General features: G+C 49.8%; 1 protein-coding gene across 1 annotated transcript in view; it reads right to left on the bottom strand.

The window, feature by feature from the left end:
- MAPKAPK2 (MAPK activated protein kinase 2) overlaps window positions 1–19451 on the bottom strand; it is a 41182-nt gene that overhangs the window by 9876 nt on the left and 11855 nt on the right. The gene's annotated exons all lie outside the window — the stretch shown is intronic.

Below are 19451 nucleotides of genomic sequence, written 5' to 3'. Positions count from 1 at the left end.
CCCTCACCCTTGCTGTGCTGTCCCCCATCATTTCCCAACCATCCACAAAAGCTCCCTCACCACAAATTCAGAGCCCACCAGCACCCCTGCCTGGGGAAGGGACAAAGCAAACATCCAGATGTTCCCTACATTACAGCTCTTTAATGAACCCCCTGCCCTTCCCAGAGACAACTCAGAGCTCCCAGGTGCAGGAAGGATTTGTTTGTCTGCCACAGACTATTAGTTATGATGTTTGTCAGGATAAACAGCCAGCCTTAATTATTGTGTTCCTAAATATAGAACAACAAACGTGTCTATCTTGAGCCCAGCTCGTTTTCCTTCCTGTCTCCAGCAGCCTTTGGGGCCGGGCTCAGCCTCTGGAGCAGCTCTGCCCCTTGGAGCAGAGCGAGCAGGGGGATGTGGACACACACCCCACCCCGCAGGAAACAGCAGGTTTGGCCATTTTACCAAGATTCAGACAGAAAAGTCCTTCTGACCCCTCTGAGCTCTCCCCAGGAGCAGAGGAGCATCATCCCTGGGATGCTCTGCAGGACCCAGGTGGTTCTCAGTGCAGGGGGATCTCACAGGAACAAGGATTAACTCCCAAAACCCACACAGGGCCCATTTCCACATGGAACACTCACTGATGGTGATGCCCTGGCAGAGTAACCCTGCTCAGAACAGCAGGCATCCTTTGCCATGGGGAAAGGCACAGAGAGGATGTGCCCTTCATCCACCCACCCAAAACACCATCCCTGGCCCTGGTCACACCTCTCCCTCAACCCACCCACCCAAACACCATCACAGCCTCTGGTCACATCTCTCCCTTCATCCACCCACCCAAAACACCATCCCAGGCCCTGGTCACATCTCTCCCTTCATCCACCCACCCAAAACACCATCCCTGGCCCTGGTCACACCTCTCCCTCAACCCACCCACCCAAAACACCATCCCAGGCCCTGGTCACATCTCTCCCTTCATCCACCCACCCAAAACACCATCCCCAGCTTTGGTGGGGATGGAACAGATGGAACACTCACTGATGGTGATGCCCTGGCAGAGTAACCCTGCCCAGAGCAGCAGGCATCCTTTGCCATGGGGAAAGGCACAGAGAGGATGTGCCCTTCATCCACCCACCCAAAGCACCATCCCTGGCCCTGGTCACACCTCTCCCTTCAGTCACCCACCCAAACACCATCACAGCCTCTGGTCACACTTCTCCCTCAACCCACCCACCCAAAACACCATCCCAGCCTCTGGTCACATCTCTCCCTTCATCCACCCACCCAAAACACCATCCCCAGCTTTGGTGGGGATGGAACAGATGGAACACTCACTGATGGTGATGCCCTGGCAGAGTAACCCTGCCCAGGTTACTCTGCCAGGCAAAGGAGCAGCAGGCATCCTTTGCCATGGGGAAAGGCACAGAGAGGATGTGCCCTTCATCCACCCACCCAAAACACCATCCCAGGCTCTGGTCACACCTCTCCCTTCAGCAACTCTGGTCACACCTCTCCTTTCATCCAGCCACCCAAAACACCATCCCAGGCTTTGGTGGGGATGGAACACTCACTGATGGTGCTGCCCCTGGTGATCTGCATCCCTGCCCAGAGCAGCAGTTGTCCTTTGCCACAGGGAAAGGCACAGAGAGGATGTGCCCTTCAGCCACCCACCCAAAACACCATCCCAGCCTCTGGTCACACCTCTCCCTCAACCCACCCACCCAAAACACCATCCCAGGCTCTGGTCACACCTCTCCCTTCAGCAACTCACCCAAAGCACCATCCCAGGCTCTGGTCACACCTCTCCCTCAACCCACCCACCCAAAACACCATCCCAGCCTCTGGTCACACCTCAGCCACCCACCCAAAACACCATCACAGCCTCTGGTCACACCTCTCCCTCAACCCACACACCCAAAACACCATCCCAGCCTCTGGTTACACCTCTCCCTTCAGTCACCCACCCAAACACCATCCCAGCCTCTGGTCACGCCTCTGCCACCTCCTCTCCTTCTTCCCCAGGCAGAGGAAACCTGTGGGAACCTGTGGGGAAACCGTTGGCACCAAACCACCAGCTCTGTGCAAAGCCAACCTTTGCACAACTTGAAACGGCTCACACCAACAGCCTTGGGGCAAAGGAAGACAGGGCAGGAGGTTGGACACCCTCTCCTTGCTCCTCTATTGCTTAATTACCCTAAAAACTGCATCCTGCGGAAGGCAAAACCATAAGCAAGAGTAACACCAGCCCCCGAGGAGCCATGCAGAGGGGACTGAGAAAAGCCTGGCTATTTTTTGCAGCCCCACTCTGAAGAGCCTTGGCATGGGGAGCCAGGAAGCCGAAGAGAAAAGAGAAAAACAAAACAATTTGTAATTATGCTGCAGGAAAATGGAGCAGCAGGAAGCTGCTAGTTAACATCATTCTGCACAAGACAAACAGCAGAGGTACAGCAAAATACATCCCATTTTTAGAGGTCACTCTGAGTGCTTTTATAGGAGGTTAATTGGATTTCTAATGAAGCAGGAGGCAGCAGCAGCCTCCGTTACCTGCCCCAGCACAGCCCTGACGTTTGTTTTTGTACCCAGACAAGCTCTGGGAGCAAAGAGAGGCCCTGGTGCTCTCAGCACACCCAGCTGTGATCCAGCTGCTCCCTCCATCCCCTGCTGGCTCTGCATGGACAGAGGATGGAGAGGCCTCCAGAGGAGCAGATTAGGCCTCATTAAGGCAATGGTTTGGTTAATTTAGGAAATGTTCCTGGTGGCAGCAGGGTGAGGGAGAGCTGAAGGCCACATGCACTCCCCACTGCTGCTGCAGGAAGGATTGAAAAGTATATTTGACTCTCAGGACCTAACTATCAAGTTGTAAGAATATTTCCTCTGTGATTTTAATGAACTCTCAGTATATTTTATGATATTAGGAATATTTCCTCTATAATTTTAATGAACTCTCAGTATATTTTATGATATTAAGAAAGCTGATAGGCCAAGAAACACTTATAGTGTATTGTAATTAGGAAATAGCTAATTTCTGATTGTGATGGTGTGAATTATAACATCTGCATGTCTCACCCTTGACAGACTGAAAATGGAATAAAAATTTTTAAAACACCTCTCAGTTGCCCCATCTCTGGGTGAGAAAAGAGCATAATCCAACAGGCAAGCATATTTCCTCTATGATTTTAATGAACTCTTAGTATATTTTATGATACTAAAAAAGCTGATAAGCCAAGTAACACTTATAATGTATTGTAATTAAGAAACAGTTGGCTTCTGATTGTGATGGTGTGAATTGTATATGAAGGGTGCATTGTCTCACCCTTCACATGAGACTGAAAATAGAATAAAAGTTTTTAAAACACCTCTCATTTGCCCCATCTCTGGGGCAGAAAAGAGCACAATCCAACAGGCAAGCATATTTTCTCTATGATTTTAACAAACTCTCAGTATATTTTATGATATTAAGAATATTTCCTCTATGATTTTAATGAACTCTCAGTACATTTTATGATATTAAGAAAGCTGATAAGCCAAGAAACACTTATAATGTATTGTAATTAGGAAATAGTTAACTTCTGATTGTGATGGTGTGAATTGTAACACCTCTACTGTCTCACCCTTCACATGAGATTGAAAATGGAATAAAAGTTTTTAAAATGCCTCTCAGTTGCCCCATCTGTGGGTCAGAAAAGAGCATAATCCAACAGGCAAGCCATGGCATGTCAGAACCCAGAACATCCCTCTGTCTGTCCAGGATGGCAAAACCCCTGCCAGGGGGCTCAGAGACCCTGGCACGGAGCCCCAAACACCTGTGGGTTTCATTATGGAGCAAATTACCAACCTTAGATGAAGATCAGCAAGCCACAACAGTTTAAGTAGAATAATAGTGAATTTATCACGATGTGAAAAAAAGTAGATTTTGGGGTTTCTAGAATGAGGGTTCAAGGGGCAAGATGGAAGGAACTGGGTGTGTCCAGCCTTTCTCCTTCTTCTTCTTGGCCTCCATCTTCTGCTGTCACGTTGGATGAATCCAGGATGACACCGTCAGGATTCAGAGGAAGAAGCTGACACTGCCCAGACAGAATCCTGTGTTTGAATGGAATTTATGCATCATGTATGAGGTGTATGAATATGCAACAGGCTGTTGCTTTTAAGGGTTAATCCTCTGTTAACGTGGCTCCTTTTGTGCTGCCCAGAAAGAGATACCTGGACTGTCCATAACTCTTTGTTTCTATTGTCTCATATTGTCCTAATCCAAATTGTCCAAATTATTATTACTCTAATTGTATTACTATATATATATATATATATATATATATATATATATATATATATATATATATATATATAATTTATATTTATATTTATTTAATCTATATTATATTTATATTTTTATTTTTATATATTTATATATTTAATCTATACTTATATTTTATTTATATTTATATTTAATCTATATTTATATTTATATTTAATCTGTATTTATATTTAATTTATATTTATATTTAATTTATATTTATATTTATATTTATATTTATATTTATATTTATATTTATATTTATATTTATATTTATATTTATTTATGCATTACTATTATATTTATGCATTACTATTATATTTATGCATTACTATTATATTTATATATTACTATCTTATATTTATATATTACTATTTTTATTACTGTTAAACTTGTAAAATTTTACAAACAAGTGATTGGCGCTTTTCACACTTCCAAAGAAGGGCTCCTCGGAGATCCAACTCTGCATTATTTCAGACAGAAAACGCCGCATTTCCTGCCTGCTCCTGCTGGAGAGGAGGGCTCGGCAGCCCCGGGGCAGTAACCGGATCCCGGTGTTACACAAGCGTCCCCGGGCAGGGCACAAGGGCAGCGCTGGCTGCAGAGGAAGCTCTGCCACCAACTCTGAGCAAACCGGGCAGGAATCAGAGCTGCATCCCCTTGTTGGGCGCTCCAGGTTTTCAGATGTGCAGCCACTGCTGTAGGAGCCTGAATGAGGGATGTGGGACTCCAGGCAGCTCTCCAAAATGCAGTTTATTCCATCCAAGATGTCACAGCAGTCCAGAGTCATGGGTGACAGAGCTGTGCCTACAGCTGTCAGCTCCAGCTGTTTTGGTTACAATGCATTCTATACTTTTCTTTTGGTTACAATGCATTTTATACTTTTCTTTGCTGAGCATCTCAATACAGTAGAACCAACCTGTGAAACATGCATGTATTTTATGATTGGCTTTTCGCAAATATTCAAATGAATATTGTATGTGTTGTGTTAGAAAGTGATGCTGTGTTAATTCTCTTAAGTAGTGTGGTAAATATAGTTTTAGGTTATAAAAGATGTTAAAATAGAAACTGTGCTATGGAGGATACTTTTTTCCTAAAGAATGGACTCCCACTGAGACAGCAGCCACAGGACATCTGAATCTTTCAGAGAAAGAGAATTTATTGCCCCATTATCAGGAGAAATGAACTTCTTCCCTCCTCGAAGGTGCTGCCAGGATTTGGAGGAAGAAGTTGGTAACAGAATCCTGTGTTTGAATGGAATTTATGCATCATGTATGAGGTGTATGAATATGCAACAGGCTGTTGTTTTTAAGGGTTAATCCTCTGTTAACGTGGGTCCTGGTACCCGGACTGTCTGTAACTCTTTGTTTCTATTGTCTCATATTGTCCTAATTCAAATTGTCCAAATCATTATTACTCTAAATATATTGCTATTTTTATAACCATTTTGTTACAATTAAACTTTTAAAAATTTAAAAACAAGTGACTGGCGTTTTTCACACAATCTACACCTTAACTTTTATCTATAGCCTATCATAACTACTATAATTACCATATTCATGTTGCTATTCTCCAATCACTCAAAGTTAGTACATTACTAAAAGTTGTTTAAGCTAGAAGTTGGTTTTCAGTTTTCTTGCAATAGAAAATTCTGAGACCTTTTTTCTACTTGCCACATTTGCTGACTTGTTTGCCTGTGCTATCATTGTGCTTGGTAAAAACATCTTGTTTGGGGTGGGTTTATCCTTTGCTCTAAGTCATAAAAACCCCTTCTAACTATCACACCTTTTGCCTTCTTGGTTATCCAGTAAGACTGGCTCAGCAATTCTTTTCTTCTCTATCAAAACTTGCTTCCATCTCTATTCCTTCATCAGACTCTACATTTAAAAAATGTAGAGTCTGCCAAGCACACGTATCTGCGAGACTTTCTTATCAAACTTTCATCCTTCCCAACACACTGCACATGTCCAGACTCCAGCTCATCATCCCAGAGCATCCCAGTGTCCCCTCAGCATGGCAGGGGACAGGGGACAGCCAGGAGAGCTCTGTCCCATCCCATCCCTGCTCCCCACTGGGGCACCTCCCTGCAGGAAAGGAGGGAGAGCAGGGACAGAGCCACTCCACCCTGCTGCTGGCAATTCGGGAGGAAATTCAGCTTTCAGCCTCATTCCAGCTCCCCTCCCTCCCAGCAGCCTGACACCTCTGAGATTTGGGCAGGCAGCGTTTGCTGCCATCCTGAGCCTTGGCTCAGCCTTGCTCCCCCAGGAGCCTTTCCATGCTGCCAGAGAAATTAGTTCTGTGCTCCTCTAAACACCTCATTAGCTTCATTAGAGCTCCCACAGTGCTGCCATCAGAGGATGGCACAGCCCAGCCTGATGTGCTCAGGACCAAAGGCTCCTCACCAGCTCCAGCAGCACCTGTGGGCTCTTCCCACATTGGAAAGACAAACCCTGGAAGCAGCTCCTGAAAACACAACAGCTCATCAGGGCTTCTGCAGGGGAACAGCATTCCCTGAGCAAACCCAAACCCAAACCCAGGCTCCAGCCTGGTCCTGCAGACATCAAAAATCAGCTTCAGCTCCAAGGAAGAGCTCAGCACCACACAGAACAGAATTTCCCCCCTATCACCTAAAGGCCAAGCACAGCACAGGTGGAAGGGAGGGAGGGAGGGAGGGAGGGAGGGAGGGAGGGAGGAAGGAAGGAAGGAAGGAAGGAAGGAAGGAAGGAAGGAAGGAAGGAAGGAAGGAAGGAAGGAAGGAAGGAAGGAAGGAAGGAAGGAAGGAAGGAAGGAAGGAAGGAAGGAAGGAAGGAAGGAAGGAAGGAAGGAAGGAAGGAAGGAAGGAAGGAAGGAAGGAAGGAAGGAAGGAAGGAAGGAAGGAAGGAAGGAAGGAAGGAAGGAAGGAAGGAAGGAAGGAAGGAAGGAAGGAAGGAAGGAAGGAAGGAAGGAAGGGGCTGCAGCTGCCCACGCTCACGTTCCCTCTCCCAGCGTGTCCTCAGGCACCACTGATTCAGTCTCGCCGCCCCCTCCTGGGATGATGCTCCATGAGTCACGACAGACAGGTTGGAAAAGGAAGCTCCCTCCTCCCCAGGCACGGCAGGAGGTCGCTGAGGACACTGTCCCACTGTCCCTCCTGTCCCACTGTCCCTCCTCGCTGACGGTGCCACCCCAGCCCCAAACGCTGCTGCCCCTCGGTGAGCCAAGCACACTCAGATGGGCAAGAGGGAAAACTCACCTCCCACGGGTAATTTCCATGGAACGTGAGGATCAGGCTCCCACTGGGGTGTGTGCTGAGCTCTCCGTTTTCCAGCACTGCCCCATGCTCACCCCGGGCTCTCCAGCTGCTCTTGCAGGCAGGGTGGTTTTATTCCTGTGTGTATTTTGATCCCATCTGATTTCCTCAGCCCCCAGCAGAACATCACCCACCCCTCCAACAGGGGTAGCCCCAAACCACCCCCATAAGCCCCCCTTAGGACCTGTCTGCAGCACAGGGGTTAAAATAAACTCTTCTTGAGTTGCAGTAAGAATAAACCTACAGTGAAGACAGGCAGGCTGTCATCCCCCAAATTATCAGCAGGGAAGCAAAGCAGAGCTTCCCCCGGCCTGGATCACACACACACACAGCCTTTGGATTCCCCTGACCCTGCTAGCACAGGGCAAGGAGCATTTTTTCCTAATAAAGCAAAAGGGTTTCTCTTCAAAGGATTTTCCTCTTCTAATCTTCCCCTGCAAACTCGCTGCCAACTGGCGTCAGCTGCTTCACACATTTGTAGGGCTGGAAGCTCTGCACAGGCTGTTCCCACCTCTCCCTGCACTGAGCTGAGCTTGTAATGCCAGAATATTTTGGGAACTCACAGGTAATGAGCCCAAAGCCACCCCAATCCCTGCCAGACAGGGCTGGGAGGGAGAGGGCAGCAGAAGGACACGGAAGCAGCAAAGCTCGGTTCCGCTTTTGCTGTTTATGAGCTACAAAAGAGAAATAAAATCACGAGCCCCAGAGCCCCTGGGAGGAATTGTGTTACCAAACAGAGGGAAATTCATGGTTGAACCACAAGGCAGTAACAATTAAAGGTGCAGCTCAGGAAGCCTCCCCCACATCACTGTGGCTCTTACATAAATTTTTACATTAACCCCATCCCCGCTGCTTCCACCCACCACAACCTGCCCTGCTGCCCTGGTGATGGGACTTTCCCAAGCTGGGCTTCATTTCTGCTCTGCCCACGCCCCAAGAGCCACAGAAAGAGTCTGAACCCCAAGAGAAGAGGTGAAAACCTCATCCTCACGTTTGTTTTGCCTGGGGAAAGCCAGAGAGCAGAGGTGATGTGGCCAGAGGAGGAGCACACGGGTCCTGCAGCATCCTGCCCACAGCGTGCCCCATCGTGCCAGCCCAGGTAAAAAGGGTAAGAGACCAAAGTTCCCATTACAATATAATAAATCTTCTTCTGGGCTTGGAACTTGGGGATTATTGCAAAGGGCCTGGGTTCAGGGCCCTGCTGGGAGCTGCCAGCCACAGCTGGAGCAGGGCTGAGAGAAGTAAAGGTAAAGAGAAAGAAGGCAAGAGAGTGGTAAAGAGGATGAGAGAGTACAAGAGAGGATAAGAGGGTAAGAGAGTGACGTTCCCATTACAATACCATAAATCTTCTTCTGTGCTGAATATTCTGATTCTCACTAACCAATCTAGTACAAGATACAAATCCTATAGCATTTCATACAGCCTATAAGAATCACTACATTACCACACTGTGTTACATTTTAAACCCTAAAAACTCCTCTTTGGGCCCCTTCTGCCAAGCTGTAGGGTCTGCTCTGACCCTTGGGCCTGTCTGCAAGCAGAGGGTGTTGTTCCATCAAAAGGGGATCACCTTCAGCTGGCCACACCATTGTTTTCCAGTTGTTCAGTAACTGAGGGATCTCAAAGCTTGCTTTCATTTCAATCTCACTTATAGTTTCCATATTCTCAAAATCTTTTGCCAGGCAATCATATTTATAAGGCTTTCCTGTTTCATCTTCCCCAACACAGAGGGAAGGGGCAGTGCCACCAGAGCTGGGTGGATACTGAGGAAACAACCCAGAGGAGCACAACTGGCTCCATCCTCCAGGTTCTCCTCTCACCATCGGCTCCATCCTCCAGGTTCTCCCGCCTCGGGGAGAATGGAAAGGCTGGAGAAAGGATCCCAGAGAGTGAGAATTTTTTATATTGGAAACAAGACAGGAGAGGCAAGCGAGGCTGAGCAGAGGTGAGCTGACAAAAACACACAGACACACACATATACACACACAGACACACACACACACACACACACACACACACACACACAGACACACACAGACACACACACACACACACACAGAGACACACACACACACACACACACACAGACACACACAGACACACAGACACACACACACAGACACACACACACACAGACACACAGACACACACACACACACACAGAGACACACACACACACAGACACACACACACACAGACACACACACACACACACACCACACACACACAGAGACACACACACACACACACACACAGACACACACACACACACACACAGAGACACACACACACAGACACACACACACACACACACACACACACACACAGAGGCAGCTCTTACACACACACAGGCAGTGCTTACACACAGAGGCAGTGCTTACACACACAGAGGCAGCTCTTACACAGACACACACACACAGAGGCAGCTCTTACACACACACACACACACACACACACACAGAGACAGAGACAGCTCTTACAGACACACACACAGAGGAAGATCTTACACACACACAGGCAGCTCTTACACACACACACAGAAGCAGCTCTTACACACACACACACACACACAGAGACAGAGACAGCTCTTACACAGACACACACACAGAGGAAGATCTTACACACACACACAGGCAGCTCTTACACACACACACAGAAGCAGCTCTTACACACACGCTGCTTTCACAAGGAGCCTCTCTCACCCCCCAGCATTGCACAAGCCCCTGTGCTCCTCTGTTTGTGGGGTTCCTGCCCGGTGGGCGACGCTCAGGACCCCCCACCCCACAGCCCCCCCTGCCCGGGGCATCTGCTGAGCATTTCTGTCCCTCGGTGACAGATGCAGCAGCCATTCAGCCTTTTCAGGCAGCAACAAAAGCCTCTCGAGGCACACAAAGGAGGGCAGCAGAAGAGAGGCCTGGGTTTAAATGAGAGCCACCTGCCAGGGGCCCGTGCCCCCCGTGTGCTGCAGAGCCCATTTCCCAGCAGCAGAAATGTTCCTGGAGATGAAATGTCCAAGTGGGGATCCAGGAGCAGCACCCTGGATGCTGAGGGAAGGATCTCATTGTGGTGGAGGCTTTGGGGCAGTGCACAAACTTCCAAAAACACCAGAGGGGAAATTTCCCCCCTGTTGGTCCTACCAAGGCTGGGCTCAAGGCAGAGCAAGGAGTCACTGAATGGGGATGAGGGGATGAGGCTGGAGGAGATGGAGGTGGGTGGGAAGGGGCTGTAAAACTCCCAGGGAAAAGTCAGAGCAGGTAAATGGCAGCCAGGCAGCAGCATGAAGCATCCCCGCTGACTCACAGCCAGCAACAGGCTGGGGCTGGTGTTTAAAGGAGACAAATAAAGAGTGTTGGCTTCATTTCTCTGAGAAAAACAAAATTAGGGGCCTATTCAGTTCCTATGTTTTTGTTTTGGGAGCCTCCTCTTCCTTCCAGCCCCCAGCAGCAGCCAGGGCTGGGTTTGGCTGACTCACCCCAGGCTCATCTCCCCAGGAGGCTCTGGGTGAGCAGCAGCAGCCCAGGCACGAGCCACGGCCACGAGGTGCCACATCCTGCTGTGCCACATCTGGCTGGAGTGACAGAGCCACCACCCTGCCAGGACCTCCCGGAAACCCCACAGGGACAAACGGGGTCATGACAGCCAAAATGCTCCAGCCCTGTCTAAAGACATCCCAGATGTCACTGCCCACCTGGGCTTGAGCAGGGAAGGGACCCATTGCCTTGGGGCCAGTAGGAGCCACAGCCCAGCCATGGATGGAGCTATTCTGGGCAGGGATCTGCAAACCAAACCCTTGATCCCAGCCATGGATGGAGCCATTCTGGGCAGGGATCTGCAAACCAAACCCCTGATCCCAGCTCTGAATGGATGGAGCCAATCTGGACAGGGATGCTCAGATCTGCAAACCAAACCCCTGATCCCAGCTCTGAATGGATGGAGCCATTCTGGGCAGGGATGCTCAGATCTGCAAACCAAACCCCTGATCCCAGCCATGGATGGAGCCATTCTGGGCAGGGATCTGCAAACCAAAGCCCTGATCCCAGCTCTGAATGGATGGAGCGAATCAGGGCAGGGATGCTCAGATCTGCAAATTAAACCCCTGATCCCACCAGCTCTGCAGGGCCTTCCATCCACACAGCACAAAGTGAAAGTGAAATAAGGAGCCATGGGAAGGGCAGAGATGTTCCCAGCCACACACAACACCTTCACCTTCCCATCCCTGTCTAAAGACATCCCAGATGTCACTGCCCACCAGGAGCCACCACTGGGCTTGAGCAGGGAAGGGACCCATTGCCTTGTGGCCAGAAGAAGCCACAGATCAGCCATGGATGGAGCAAATCTGGGCAGGGATCTGCAAACCAAACCCCTGATCCCAGCCATGGATGGAGCAAATCTGGGCAGGGATGCTCAGATCTGCAAACCAAACCCCTGATCCCACACAGCTCTTCTGCCTCTGCCAGGGCCTTCCATCCACACAGCACAAAGTGAAAGGGAAATAAGGAGCCATGGGAAGGGCAGAGATGTTCCCAGCCACACTCAACACCTTCACCTTCCCCCTCTGCAGGGCTGAGGGCTGGGGTCAGCCCCTCCTCTCCTGGCCAGATTTGCTATCACAGCTGCCAGCAGCACGAAGGGAAAAGCACACATGTGCTTTTATGATAGGAAGTGGTTGATATTTGCAGGTGTGATTAACACTGAAGTAAACACTGATGTAAACCATTAACTCAGGGCTGACCTATGGCCTTTGTGCTTCTAAAAAAACCCTTATCACCAGCACTGCATGGTGCTGCCTCCCTGTACCCACAGCCAGGGCTTCCCCTCATGTCAGAGGGACCCCAGAGCATCTCTCTGGGTTCTGGTTCCACCAACCCTGGGGACAACCCTGCCTGACCTTCCTGCTGCCTCTGATCCCAGCTGTGACCGTGTTCACAGGGGTTTTAGGATGAGGGAAGAGATGAGGATCTGACTCCGTGTTTCAGAAGGCTTGATTTATTATTTTATGATATATATTACATTAAAACTATACTAAAACAATAGAAGAAAGGATTTCATCAGAAGGCTGGCTAAGAATAGAATAGGAAAGAATGAGAACAAAGGTTTGTGGCTCGGCTCTCTGTCCGTGCCAACTGGGCTGTGATTTGCTATAAATTACAAACATTCAACATGAGACCAATCCCAGATGCACCTGTTGCATTCCACAGCAGCAGATAACCATTGCTTACATTTTGTTCCTGAGGCCTCTCAGCTTCTCAGGAGGAAAAATCCTAATGAGAGGATTTTCTGTAAAAGATGTCTGCAACACCCAGGGCCAGCTTTGGATGCTCCACACCTACATCCCAGAACTGCTTTTATTTTTGGATGTGTCCACCCATTCCCTGAAGGTTTCAGTGATTTTGGGGAGAGGCCCAGACCCACCACGCCTGCAAGCACAGCAGCCATGAGGCCCTGCCAGCAGCAGCCCCACATCTCTCACAGCTTCCCAGCAGCTCCTGGGCTTGAACTCTGCCCAAAAATGAAATTTCTCAGGGGTCAGTCCATGGGCAGGACAGAAATGAGGCTGCCACCCACCCCTCCAGAACAGGGATCCTGCCTGAGGCCTTTCCACACAGATCTTTGTCAGAGCTCAGTGCATCCCTCTGGGTGTCCAGAGCTGCCCAGGACCCCTTCAGGGGGCTCAGAGACCCTGGCACACAGCCCAGAGCACCTGGGGGTTTGATTGTGACCCCTGGAGCAAATTGCCAGCTTTGTATGAGGACCTGAAAGTCACAGAGGTTTGAATGGTGTAATAATAAAATAATCACAGGGTGAAAATGTCGATTTTAGGATTTTTGGTATGGGGGTTATGGGGACAAGATGGAGGAACTTGGGCGTGTCCAGCCTTTCTTCTTCTTCTTCTTGTTCTCTATTTTCTGCAGTGATGGTGGCACTTTGGGATTGGTTTAGAGGAGAAGTGCACTGTCTAACATAGGTGATAGGTATTGGGAATTAAGTGTAAATATGGTATATTTAGAATAGAAGCTCACTGCCTAACATAGCTGATGGGTATTGGAAAGTAATTATAAATATGTTACATTTACAATAGAAGTGCACTGTCTAACATACATGATAGGTATTGAGAATTAAGTGTAAATATGTTATATGTAGTTTGTAGTATAAAAGGACAACACACAGAGTGCCTTTGGCTGCCCTGCTGAGCAGACCTCGATTGGGCAGAAAGAAAATTTTATAGATAAGAATTAATAAACAACCTCAAGACCGAAAAGTGAAGAGTCCAGACTCATTCTTCAGTTAAACAGAGACATCCTGCACATCTCGGGGCAGCAATTATCAACAGCAACCCGAGAGATCTTCATGCAGCATAAATAAATACATGTGTGTTTAAAGAAAGGCAAAAAACCAAGCTGAAACACAAAGCTGCACCAAGGCCAGCCCCTCCTGAAGTGGCACTGGGAGCAGGATGGCCTTGGGATGTGTCTCCTCCAGCCTGAGCAGGGTTTCACTGACGCACCAGCCAGGCTGGGTGACGACAGCCCCGTTCTGCATCAGCCCATCTGCCCCAGCTGTTTGTTTAACACAGCTTCACCCCTGCCACGGCTCTGCCAGCACCAGGGCACAGCAAACACCTTGCTGAGATAAGGGCAGTCAGAGCAGGGATGCAGAGCAGAGCATCCCACCCTGGCAGCACCCAGCAGTGCCAGGGGGGCTGGAGCCACGCTGAGCCCACAGCAGGCACCGTGCCCGTGCCAGCTGGAGGCTGCCAGGCTGCTGGGAGCAGCAAAAGGCTGGGCCAGGAGCAGCTCAGGGGTTTCATAACAGGGCTTTGTGTGTGCAGGTGCTCCGAGAGGCAGGGGTCTCCAACAGCCCTCCTCCTCCTCCTCTTCCTCCTCCTGCTCCTCCTCATCCTCCTCCTCCCCACACAAACCTCTGTCACCACCCAATGCCCAGGGCAGGGAGAGGGGCAGTGTGTCAGGAGAGGGGATGGCAGTGAAAAGGCAGAGGGACAACAGGGGACAATCCAGAGCTGGTCAGGGACACACAGCCCCCAGCAGCCTCTCCTTTGCATCTCCCCAAAGCTCTCATGCAATCTCCAGGCCTCCCTCCTCATCCTCCTCCCCTCACAAACTTCTGTCACACCAGCCCTGATGCCCAAAGCAGGGAGAGGAGCAGCCACGTGTGTCAGGAGAGGGGATGGCAGTGAAAACTCAGAGGGACAATCCAGAGTTGGTAAGGGACACACAGCCACCACCAGCCTCTCCTTTGCCACCTCCCCAAAGCTCTCAGTGAGGTCTCCAGGCCTCCCTCCTCATCCTCCTCCCCTCACAAACCTCTGTCACCACCAGCCTTGATGCCCAGGGCAGGGAGAGGAGCAGGAGAGAGGGGATGGCAGTGAGGGGACAGAGGGACAACAGGGGACAATTCAGAGCTGGTCAGGGACACACAGCCCCCACCAGCCTCTGCTTTGCATCTCCCCAGAGCTCTCAGTGAGCTTTGATGAGCCTCCCTCCTCATCCTCCCCTCACAAACCTCTGTCACCACCAGCCCCAATGCCCAAGGCAGGGAGAGGGGCAGCCATGTGTGTCAGGAGAGGGGATGGCAGTGAGGGGACAGAGGGACAAGAGGGGACAATCCAGACACAGATCCCTCACCAGGCTCTCCTTTGCCACCTCCCCAAAGCTCTCAGTGCAGTGTCCAGGCTGTCCCTGCCCCACAGGGCTCCCTCCTCATCCTCCTCCCATCACACTGCTGTTTGTACAGCAGGAGCTGGTGGAAACCCCCGTTTGTCACCAACCCACGTGGGTGAAGGGCCAAGCAACACCCCAAACTCGAGACCCAGCACTACCTAAGGCTGTGCACTTCTGCATCAGGCAGGATTTTAGGGGAAATCCTGAGCTCTGAAGCAATGCAAAAAACCTGAGAGCCTCCTGTCAACCCAGCAGCCACCCCGAGACTCCTCCAGCCAGCAGGAACACACACACAGTTGTGTTTCTATTTTTAAAAAAAAGCCCTTCTGTGCATCCTGCTGGCACCACATGAAAGCCCTCAGGACACAGTGGCTATTCTCAGCTCCCTGCTGAGGCTTTTCCAGCCCCAGGAGCCTCCACAGCACCTGTTGGCAGCAGCCGTGTGGCCCCAGGGCTGGGGAGCTTTGGTGGGGCTGGGGCAGAGCCTGGAGCAGCAGGGTCACCTCAAAGCACCATCACCTCCAAACACCTCCAACAAGGGTGCAAAACTCACTGCAGAGTGCACGAACTTCCAAAAATACCAGAGGGGGAATTTCCCCCCTGTTGGTGGTACCAAGAGTGGGCGCGAGGCAGAGCAAGGAGTCACTGAAGCATGGAGTGGTTTGGGCTAAAAGGAACCCTAAAAGGAGTCACTGAATCATGGTTTGGGTTAAAAGGAACCCTAAAAGAAATCACTAAATCATGGTTTGGGTTAAAAGGAACTCTAAAAGGAGTCACTGAAGCATGGTTTGGGTTAAAAGGAACCCTAAAAGGAGTCACTGAACTATGGAGTGGTTCGGGTTAAAAGGAACCCTAAAAGGAACCCTAAAAGAAGTCACTGAATCTTGGTTTGGGTTAAAAAGAGCCCTAAAAGAAGTCACTGAATCATGGAGTGGTTTGGGTTAAAAGGAACCCTAAAAGGAGTCACTGAATCAAGGAATGGTTTGGGCTAAAAGGAACCCTAAAAGAAGTTACTGAAGCATGGAGTGGTTTGGGTTAAAAGGAACCCTAAAAGGAGTCACTGAACCATGGTTTGGGTTAAAAGGAACCCTAAAAGAAGTCACTAAATCATGGTTTGGGTTAAAAGGAACCCTAAAAGGAACCCTAAAAGGAGTCACTGAATCAAGGAATGTTTTGGGTTAAAAGGAACCCTAAAAGGAGTCAGTGAACCATGGAGTGGTTTGGGTTAAAAGGAACCCTAAAAGAAGTCACTGAATCATGGTTAGGGTTAAAAGGAACCCCAAAGACCATCTCATTCCAGCTCCTGCCATGAACAGAAACACCTTCCACCAGACCAGGCTGCTCAGAGCCCCATCAAACCTGAGCCAGTTCTGTACTCTTATTTTTTCAATGTACAGCAAAACCACGTGTGGGGAGCTTACAGGACAGAGTCACTGATCCTCCCACGATGCTCAGCACCCCACTGCCTGACAGTGTTTAACCAGCAGGCTCCTTGATTTCCTCCCAAATCCCACAGGCAGCGAAGTGGTTTGGACTCGTTTTGCCTGCTCGATTAAAAGGGAAGACGGGATAAAAGGATAAAGGCACGGATATTTAAACAAACCAACAGAAAAATCTCCTCCTGCAGCTACTGCTGCTCCCTTGGCAGACAGCCTGGACTCTTTGGGCATTCCCATAGCCAGCTTTTAAAACGAAATCTCTCCCCTCAGCCAGCCTCAATCCCAGGGCAGCGTTATCCAGGACCCCAGGGCAGGGTGAGCAGGGGGCAGCTGCTCCCTTGGGGTCAGCCCAGGGCTCCTGGGCCCTGCTTTGTGTGAATTTAAGCTTTTTCAATCCCACTTATTCACCACAAGAGCTCATGGCTGGGGGAAGCCAAAGAGCAGACAGGGCAGCCTTTGTGTGGCTGTGCCACCCACCCCAGGCTGGGCAGCCCCTGCCTGGGGCACAGGGCTGGCACAGGGCTGGCACAGGGCTGGCACTGCCCCACAGAGCCTGCAGCAGCACCCTGAGGCAGCAGAGACTCATTTCAGAGGGAAATGAAGCCTTGAAGAGCCCCTGTGAAGGGCACCCACACTGCACTGCCCCATCTCTCACACAGGGCAAGGTGCCCGTGCTCAGCTGGGGCTGGGCTCTGTCTGCAGGGACTGACACAGCCAGAGCACACAGCCTCAAGGGAAATACAGGTTGGATAGCAGGGAAAAGCTTTTTCCTGAAAGAGTGACACAGTGTGGGAAATGAATTTGTAGAGAATGAGGCATTTACAGCATAGTGTGGCAAAAGCTGATAGGCCAAGAAACACTTATAATGAATTGTAATTAAGAAATAGTTAACTTCTGATTGTGATGGTGTGAATTATAACATCTGCGTTGTCTCGCCCTTCACATGAGACTGAAAATAGAATAAAAGTTTTTAAAATGGCTCTCAGTTGCCCCATCTGTGGGTCAGAAAAGAGCATAATCTGACAATAAAGTTCTGGAATGTTCTGCCTGGGGAGGTGGTGGAGTCCCCATCCCTGGGGGTGTTTAACAAAGCCTGGATGTGGCACTGGGTGCCAGGGGTGAGCTGAGGGGTTGGACCTGGGTTGGACTCAGATGATCTTGAAGGTCTCTTCCAACCCAGTGATTCTGTGATTCTGTGAATTTGGGGGAATTTTGGGAATTCCCAGGGACTGGGGAGGTGGTGGGGTCACCATCCCTGGGTGTGTTTAAAACAAGCCAGGGTTTAGTTGAGGAGTTGGGGCTGGGTTGGATCCGATCTTAAAGGTCTCTTCCAACCTGGTGGTTCTGTGATTCTGTGTTCCCCAGCCAGCATTATCTGAGCTTGGATGTGTTTAAAACAGCCTGGATGTGGCACTGGGTGCCAGGGGTGAGTTGAGGTGCTGGACCTGGGTTGGATTTAATGATCTTGAAGGTCTCTTCCATCCCAGTGATTCTGTGAATTCTTTCTCCGTGGCTACACTCAATGTGGGTACAAGATCCAGTACTGTCAGCAGTTCAGTCACTAAAACCCTCCAAGCATCAGCACCATGGCCCAGCCAGCCCTGCTGCAGTGACATTTGGTTGTTTCAGGGCAGTTTTTGAGGAGAAGGAAACCTGAGAGGAACGTTTTGGTTAAAGCCAGAGGTGCCTGACCTGCTAAGAACACGCTGCCCTTGCTGCCAGAGCCTGGCAAAACTGAGCTAAAGGGATCCCTGAGCTTCCTAAATCCTCTGGGGCCATGCCTGACCTGCAGCTCCTCCAGAAGTGGGAATATCACCCCAAAGCACTGCCCTGAGGCACTCCAACATCATCTCCCAGAATCTGGCAGTGCCAGAACCTCAGGGCTGCTCCACAGCTTCCAGGAAAAAGCAGCTCTGGCTCTCACCCAGCCCAAACTGCTGCTCAGTGGCACCCAACCTATTTTAACCCATTCGGAACCTCCTCATCATCTTCCTCACCCAGCTTTCATCAGCCCAGCATCACTGGCTGTCTCCTCCAGCAACAAGCAGCTGGGACCACCAGGACACTTCCAAAAACTCCCAGGGAGTGAATCCCAGCACCCAGGGGACATCTCAGGTCCTGGCAGAGCTGTTCTTTACAACTCCTCCTCACCACAAGAGATTGTGATGGTGTTTGCAGGGGTCCCAGGATGAGGGAAGAGACGAGGATCTGACTCCATGTTTCAGAAGGCTGATTTATTATTTTATGATATATATTACATTAAAACTATACTAAAAGAATAGAAGAAAGGATTTCATCAGAAGGCTGGCTAATAATAGAATAGGAAAGAATGATAACAAAAGTTTGTGGCTCGGACAGAGTCTGAGCCAGCTGACTGTGATTGGCCATTAATTAGAAACATCCAACATGGGCCAATCCCAGATGCACCTGTTGCATTCCACAGCAGCAGATAACCATTGTTTACATTTTGTTCTTGAGACTTCTCAGCTTCTCAGGAGGAAAAATCTTAAGAGGATTTTCCATAAAAGATGTCTGTGACAAGAGATTGGGAGTGTGAGCTCTGAGGTGGAACAAGCAGGGTGGGATGGGATGGAAAGGAGATGTCAGCGTGGGGCTGCACAGCCCCTCACACCAGCAGCAGGGCAAACACTGAGGACAAAAACAAAAGGCTTCCCAAGGCTCCTCCAAGCTCCAGGGCCAGCAAGGGGCAGATGTTGTCTCCAGGAGCCTGGGAAGATGCCCAGCAAGGGCTGAACACCTCCAGGCTCCCC

The sequence above is a fragment of the Ammospiza nelsoni genome, chromosome 23, assembly GCF_027579445.1.
Source record: "Ammospiza nelsoni isolate bAmmNel1 chromosome 23, bAmmNel1.pri, whole genome shotgun sequence".
In the NCBI taxonomy this organism is placed as follows: domain Eukaryota; kingdom Metazoa; phylum Chordata; class Aves; order Passeriformes; family Passerellidae; genus Ammospiza; species Ammospiza nelsoni.
Note: the sequence above shows the minus strand (reverse complement) of the source record. Positions and strands in the feature narration are given on the sequence as shown.